Source organism: Myotis brandtii, unplaced genomic scaffold, assembly GCF_000412655.1.
Source record: "Myotis brandtii unplaced genomic scaffold, ASM41265v1 scaffold383, whole genome shotgun sequence".
In the NCBI taxonomy this organism is placed as follows: domain Eukaryota; kingdom Metazoa; phylum Chordata; class Mammalia; order Chiroptera; family Vespertilionidae; genus Myotis; species Myotis brandtii.
In genome coordinates, this window is record NW_005364711.1 from 1,967,662 (window position 1) to 1,976,449 (window position 8,788).

The window sequence follows — 8,788 nt, forward strand, 5'->3', positions numbered from 1 at the left end:
AATCATGCCTTCCTCACAAATATTAATTTGTGGGGTTTTCCCAACTTCAGAAAGGTTCCATGTCTCATTAAAGCCACAAAACTCCATTTTGAAGATGGCGCCGTAAGTAAACGCCTGTACTCTCCTACTCCCACAACCACATCAAAATGACAAGTAAAATACAGAACAACCATCATCCAGAACTGCTGGAAAGCTGGCTGAATGGAAGTCCTACAACTTCCATTCAGCCAGGGTAAAGAAGAAAGCACACTGAGACTGGTAGGGAGGTGGAGGCATGGAATGAGCTGGTCCAGCACCCACGTGTGCCTCTTTTTTAATTGGGAGGAAGATCGCCTCTGCAGAGGCTGCCCGGAGGAGCAAGGGGTCCCAGCCCCACACCAGTACCCCAGCTCAGGGTCCCAGAGCTGGGAAGAGAAGTCCCTTCAGGGAGTAAGAACTACGGGCTGTAAAAACCAGTGCAGATTGGGGCTCATTGACACAGAGGCTGCTGGAAACCCAGCTGTTCCTCTTAAAAGGCTGGCACCATGAACTGAACTTACAAGGTCCTGCTTCCTCTGAGTTCCAGCACCAGGGAAAGGCTCTGGGGAACACAGGCACATACGAGGAGGAACTGGATGGTCTGGCATCAGGGGCAGGAACTCAGAGGTGGCTTTCTCCCAGACGGAGGTACTCCCAGGTATCATTGTGCCTATGTTGGGACCTCCCTGGCCACAGGGCTGACTGGCAGCCATTTCTGTTTGCTCTGCCCTGGTGATTCCCTAAGACCCTGCCTCAACCAATTTACAACCTCATCCAAGCTGTGTGCAGCAGCTTTTGCATACTAATGGCCTGTCCTTGCTCAGACTAAAATCTCTCAAATAAGTTGCAGCTGGGTAAGAGAGCCCAAAGCCTACCAATAAAAGGCCCAAGACCCAGCACCAGCCTGCCTTGCTTTATAGCTGGGCCTCATCTGGGCACTTTCAAACCCAATACAAAGAGGAGGAATCTGTAGATCTTTCTGTAGCTCCTGCTGGGTTGCCCCAGGCAGTGGCTGACTCTTCACCTCCCTGAAGACCCAAGAGCCAGTGTACACAGTGGTCACTGTCAGACCATATCAGATTACAACTCTTCACATCCATAAGCGACACACTCAAGGAGCAGACACAGTGAGCACCAACGCCTCACAGAAGCAAGTCCTGCTCCATAGGGATGTCTCCTGCACAGCTCTCCCGCTGTAATTGCAGCTGATCCTCACAGTCAATTGGCCTGGAGGTCAATTCCTCCCAGTGACACCAACAGCAATCAAGTCTCAACTACAACAAGACTGTGCTCACAGACTACAAAGGGGTGCACCTAGAGCTCCCAGCTCAGGTGACTGGGGAGGCTGAGCCACTGGGCCCTATAGAAAACCTACTACACAAGGCTACTCTACCAACTCAAGGAGATATAGCAGCTCTACCCAACACATAGAAACAAACACAGGGAAGCAGCCAAAATGTGGAGACAAAGAAACATGTCACAAATGAAAGAAATGAAAAAGCAAACTACTGGATATAGAGTCAAAACCATGGTTATAAGGTTACTAAAGAATCTTCTAGAAACCTCCAAAAAAAAAAAAATGGAAAAGGACCAGTCAGAAATTAAGTATACACTGACTGAAATAAGGAATAATATACAGAATTTAACAGTAGAGGATTCTAAGAATCAAATCAATGATTTGAAATATGAGGAAGCAAAGAACACCCAACCAGAAGAGAAAAAAAAAAATCCAAAAATATGAAGATAGTGTAAGGAGCCTCTGGGACAACTTTAAGTGTACCAACATTCACATTATGGGAGTGCCAGAAGAAAAGAGAGAGCAAGATATGGAAAATCTATTTGAAGAAATAATGACAGAAAACTTCCCCTACCTGGTGAAAGAAATAGACTTACAAGTCTAGGAAGCATAGAGAGTCCTAAACAAGAGGAATCCAAAGAGGACCACACCAAGACACATCATATAATTAAAATGCCAAGGGCAAAAGACAAAGAGAGAATCTTAAAAGCAGCAAGAGAAAAGCAGTTAGTTACCTACAAGGGAATGACCATCTGACTGTCAGCTGATTTATCAACAGAAACTATGCAGGCCAGAAAGAAGTGGCAAGAAATATTCAAAGTGATGAATAGCAAGGACCTACAACCAAGAGTACTCTACCCAGCAAAGCTCTAATTTGAATTGAAGGGCAAATAAAGAGCTTCACAGACAAGAAAAAGCTAAAGGAGTTCATCATCACCAAACCAGTATTATATGAAATGTTGAAAGATATTCTTTAAGAAAAGGAAGAAGAAGAAAAAGAAAATGATCAAAAATATGAACAACAAAATGGCAACAAATACAACCAACATTTACATTCTCCGGTTCTCAGAATCCTCTGTAAAATGAGAAGGCTGAACAGGATGAGCCCTAAAGTTTCCTGCAGCTCAATAATCATGTCATTCTGTCTCTCAAATACTAATGAACTACAAACATGATACCGGGTGAGTTATTTAACCTCTAGGACTATCAGTTTCCTCATCTTCAAAATAAGGATGAGAAAGCCAACATCACAGGATTGCTAGACCAACGGACCTGGCTCATGCCTTGTCTAATTTGGAGAGACGATGCTAGACATTCAGTCAAGTGAGGAAAACCCGTTGTAGTCAGTAACTACTGACAGTAGTGGAAGAGCTCATCTCCATTCCAATTTGTGCAGAGGTGGCGGGGAGTTTAAAGGGAGAATGAGCCCAGCCCGCTTGACTCAGTGGTTGACCGTCAGCCAACCAATGAACCATGAACCGGGAGGTCATGGTTCGATTCCCGTTCAGAACACATGCCCGTGTTGCGGGCTCGATCGCCAGTGCAATGATTCTCTCTCATCATTGATGTTTCTACTTCTCTCTCCCTCTCCCTTCCTTCTGAAATCAATAAAGGTATATTTTAAAAATAATAAATTTTTTTAAAACATAAAGGGAGAATGGGGAGGGGGTAGAGCCAGAGTTCAAGTAGAGTAAGGGAAGTAAAAAATGACAAAGGGTTGGTTAGTTTAAATGTGATGAAGCCAGCTGTGTCTGCTAGCTGTGAATTATTGAAGCAGGATTCTGTCCCCCACATAGAGAATGGAAGGCAGAGGCCCTATCATTACGGAGGATCACATTTCAAAGGAATGGCTTATGGGTCTTTGAGAAAAGACACCCTGGCCTTGTAGAAGATACATATACATCTCAAAGGAACAGAGGAAGGAGTTATAATTGTAAGTTTCTTTTTTTAGTAAATGCTCTAAGAAAGGAAGGTCAGAGGCCTATTGTCAGGTGTTGGCTAGAACAAACTAAATTATTTTAGACAGCCTTGAGCCTTTCCGACAGGAAATCAAAAGGGGGCTGGGTTGTCCCAGGGACAAGGCCTTAGGCTGGTCACGTCTCTTAGTGCAGGGGTTCCCATAGAGACCTTCCATGCCCAGATTTCTTTGCAATTCCCACCTTCAAAAGTGCCTGGCATAGGAACTTATGCTTAACAAAGATTCACTAGTCCTATTAATCCCTTCTCCCCTTTCACCCAGTCACAAACTGGTAGTTACAAAACAGTCACAGGGATGTAAAGTACAGCATGGGGAATATAGTCAATAATATTGGGCAACAATGTCTACTGCCAGGTGGGTACTTGAATTATTGGGGGGATCACTTTGTAAAGTATATGATTGTCTAATTACTGAGCTGCACATCCAAAACCAGTACAAAATAAACTGAAAGTCAACTGTAATAGAAAAACAATTTTAAAGATCGTTCATTTATTTATTCAAAATCCCATAAGAATTTTTTTTAAAAATATATTTCATTGATTTTTTACAGAGAGGAAGGGAGAGGGGTAGTTAGAAACATCGATGAGAGAGAAACATCGATCAGCTGCCTCCTGCACACCCCCTACTGGGGATGTGCCACAACCAAGGTACATGCCCTTGACCAGAATCGAACCTGGGACCCTTCGGACCCTTCAGTCCCCAGGCCGACGCTTTATCCACTGAGCCAAACCAGTCAGGGCTCCGTAAGAACTTTTATAATAGAACTTTCTCCAATCAAAATTTTGTACTACTGGTGTGAAGATGCAAAGATTTAGTGTAAGAACAGGAATTTGAAACTTGCTTAAATATTATTAAGTCTTAGGACATTGTTGGCCAGCGATGGACATGCTGCTGTTTAAAATGAATCTTATTCTTTTCATTAAGACATCTCTCCCGACTCCTCCATCTCCATTTACTTCACAGGTGACTTCCATTGCATCATGTAAAATTGCAGGTCTTTATGGCTTTTGCATATGTTATGCTCTCTCCCATTTGCATGTCAACTTCTTTATCTCTTACATGTTTACTCTCTCTCATCTAATCACTGGATACTAAGTCCCACTGCCATTTCATCTTCAAAGTCCCCATTCCCTGCCCCACCTTAATGACATTAGTGAGTCTTATGTGCCACTAAAGAGTCATTGATTTATGGTCAGTGTTTTTCTCTCCCAGGGCCGTTCCTTGAAAATAGGGCATCTCATTCAACTTTGTATCTGGCACCTGTGTGCTCATGAGACTTTGAATAAGTGTTCACTGAATAAATGTGTGATACAGAAAAATAATTCATCATTAGTTATTTTCAACCCCTTCCCTTCCTGTATGTTCTGCAGAACAAGGATCCCCAGGAAAGCCTTTGGTTTTGCTCAGCAGGGTGGTTGCTGGGATGCAAATGATGGAAGCCAAAGGAGAAAGACCAAATTTCTTTTTGTGAGAAAATGTACAGAGAGACCTCTGGAGATGGAGGGTGTTCCCCACCGGCACAGAGAAGAAATGTTGGACGGGAAATGGGGTTGTTTGGGAGAAAGAAATATGGCGGCTCACATAGGATGTAGGACTTAGGAGACACAGGTGTTTAAAAGTGTTGCACAGAGTAATTCCATTTTCCGTATTCACAAGAACTTTAGTAATAGTTGACATGACTTGTCCATGTTTTTATTTTTTACTGCTTCACTTATTTATTTATTTTTTTAATCCTCACTCGAGGATATTTTTCCATTGATTATTAGAGAAAATGGAAGAGAGAGGGAAAGACAGAAAGAAACATCAATGTGAGAGAAACACATGGATTGGTTGCCTTCTGCACATGCCCCAACCAGGGCCCGGGCTGGGGAGGAGGCTGCAACTGAGGTACATACCCTTGACTGGAATCAAACCCGGGACCCTTTAGTCCCCAGGCCGACACTCTATCCACTGGGCCAAACCAGCTAGGGCCGTTTATGTTTCCAGAGAATCATTTAGGTTTGTGTTTCCTCTAGGGCCATGGTCGGCAAACTGCGGCTTGGCAAACCTCGGCTTTCGAGCCACATGCAGCTCTTTGGCCCCTTGAGTGTGGCTCTTCCACAAAATATTGGCTCTTCCACAAAATACCAACTTCTGCACATGGGCCACGAAGTTTCAATCGCACTGTACGTGCGCACCCGCACGTGGTATTTTGTGGAAGAGCCACACTCAAGGGGCCAAAGAGCCGCATGTGGCTCTCGAGCCGAGGTTTGCCGACCATGGCTCTAGGGGGACAAAATCCATGTCTCAGACGCAAGGAATTTGAGCTGAGGTTAACTCCAGGGAGGGCTGGAGGGGAAGATCTCCAGACTTGGGGTCAGACCACCTGGGCTTTTTCATTCACACTTACAAATTTAAATAACTCACAAAAACTCTCTAAGCTGGCACGTCTTCAGCTACGAAATAGGCATATCATCTGCCCCCACAGGATAGTTTTAAAGATAAAATGGGCTAATAGATGTAAAAGTTCCAAGACCATGTTTGGTTCCAAGACCAAAAATTTGAATCTGTGTAATTACTGTACATCCCTCTTCCATCTGGCCCAGTCTCCGAAAGAAGTTACATTCAAATAAATGCAACCAAACAGCCAAGAATAATAAAGAAGGGATGCTAAACTTTTCTTGGAAAATATTAGGGTTTCCAACTCATACTCTTAGCAAACCTTCTCACAATCCCTTTCCTAGTCTTCTCATACCTCACAATTCCATAAATCCTCTTACTTAGCTACATTCCTCCCACCTCATAGAATACCTTTACCAATGTATTATTGGTATTAGATTATTTTTTCTCTTATCCTCATCATGTAGATCAATATAACCTACGGACCAAGGCCTTTCCTTTCTCTCCAGATCTCTTTTTCTTCCCATTGTTTTCATCGTGAAAATCCAGGAACATGGCATGAAGAGACAGGTACTCCGCAAAGGTCAGGTGTCTTAGTCTCTTTGAACTGCTATAACAAAATACCACAGACTGGGTGGATATACACGATAGAACTTTATTTCCCGCAGTTCTGCAGGCTGGACGTCCAAGGTCAGGTTCTGGTGAAGGCTTTCTTCCTGCTGGCAGACTGCTGGCTTCTCCCCGTGTCCTCACATGACCAGGAAACGCTCTCAGACCTCTTTTGCATGAGGGCATGAATCTCATTCATGAGGCTGGTGGTTGACCGAATCACCTCCCAAAGGCCTAATACCATCACATGGAGCATTAGGATTTCAACATATTAATATTGGGGGGAGGGGACACAAACATTCAGACCATACATCATGGAACGTGGACAAAAGACTAAGTACAGAGAGACAGCATTTCTTTTTTTTCAGGAAAGAGGCAAGGCTGGGAGCACTTCCATTTTCATAATGCTTTACTTGGTCATCTTTGTAAAGAGACCAATTGAACTCCAGCCACAGAACAAGACTTGCAACCAGAAGTTCAGGCAACCTTCCTGGGGCATCTGAAACCATAGGAGCAGAGCTGCTACTTTCTGATTGGATGATGACAGCCAGAGAACTGGGTTCCAAGTGCCTCCTAGTGTGGTCAGCATCCTGTCCAGGAACTCTGTGTCCCTCAGTGAGCGGAGCAGGTGTTCTCCCAAGAGCTTCCTCTGAGTTGGCATCTGCTCCATTACAAATACTTTCTTCTCTGCGCAGGTTGTGCCCGTGCAAATGTGTGTCTGCAGTTTTGCAGTCAGAAGAACCATATCTCTGAGCTCAACAAAAATGTCACATTCTGCTAATTTGAAAAAAAAAAATGTCCACGCTCTTCTGTTCCACTGCACACACTAATCTCGAAAGTTGAATCTAGTTCCTCTTTTTTGCAAACATACTTAGGATTCCTCCTCAGGAACAGATTTAAAAGGACACGTCGCTAAAAAGAAATGTGGCAGGTGTTTAAAAAAATCAATCCAAAGTTGTTTCTTGTACTGCTATTTTTTGAGGCTTGCTTCTACTTTGGGGGGTAGCATTTCACCAACAATGAGGCTGATTTGAATTTGTGATCAGATTGTTTAAATAAGCCCCTTTCTGTTAATATTCCTGCATTTCTGTGGAAGAGACCACTGTAGATCAACATATTATATTCTATAGATTTAATCTGATTTGTATCTCACTCATTTTTTTTTTTCCTTTGGGTCAATACCATCCAGACTGATGTTTCTAAACCTAAGGAACCTCTCATAAATTTTCTCCAGACTGATCAGTTCTCATCTTTGTTCAAGCTTTTCTCCCCGTGTGAAAGGGTATGCCAAGTCATGCCCCATCATCTCTTTCAAAATCCATCTCCAGACGTCCTTCTCTCCTGCACCCCTTCCTCTAATTCAGTGGTTCCCAACCTTGGCTGCACATTAGAATCACCTGAGAATCTTTTTAAAATCCTGATTTCTGGGTCTCATCCTCCGGAAATTCTGTTTCTTTGTTACTAATGTGTGGCCCCACCCCATAACAAATCTTGTTTGTGTGGGTGTTTTTTGTTTGTGTTTGTTTTTTTAAAGAGATATACTACTTTAAAACTTAGGGATAGGCAGTTAGAAAAGATTTGTACTGAAAAAATTTGGGGGCTTAAAAATTAGACGAAGATAGGTATAAATCCTAGTTTTGCTTTTGGGAAGTTTCTAAACCTCTCAGCTTCTTTATCTGTGAAATGAGTAAGATAATGCCTACCTCCTGGAGTTCTGGGGGAAATTAATGAGATAACCCTGGTGAACACCCTTCTAGATCAGGCCATTTAGAAGGTGTTAAAGGAAAGGAAATTAGAATTATGAGTGAAAGAATTCCCGGCTTTGCAATGCTCCACTGCACACATAGTAAACAATCCTAAAGGGCTTGGCCTTATGTCCCCTTGAGAGTCTCCAGTTTAGGGTTTGGGGGGAAGTGTGTGAACAGGCTACCTGGAGGGGAACACACCTCAATTCCAGGAATAGGGAAAGGATCAAGAAATCACGGATTGTTCACTTTCCGTTGAACCTCTCTTCCAGCAAGCCTTCTGAGTTTAGGTTCAGCAACAGGACCTTGATTCAAGTCTACTTTTGTTTTATTTGGAAACTGCTTGGATTAAAAAAAAATAAAAAATGGAAGACAACATGAAAGGGTCCCTGTAGAGGACATCCTTGTTGTTTGTAGTTCTCAAGAATCTGAGTAAGACCATTTTAAGTTCCTCACAGGACAGACAAGGAAAGGTTTTTTTATTTGCCCCGAGTCTCGCACCATATCCTAGGCGGAAGCTGACCCTCAAAATGATGAAGGGATAAATGAATGGCAGGATGAAGACACGAATGATGCAGAATGAATTAATGACTCAGAGCCAGGGCTGGAACACAGATGGGGGTCCTTGTTTGTTGCTACTTTCTTCACAGTTGCTGATAAGATTTTTGGCCCACCTTCTCCTCTATAACTTCTCCTTTTCTCCCCTCTGCCTCTTCTATGTTCACAGGCCAACAAGGCCCATTATAGAAGCGTGCCGCCCTT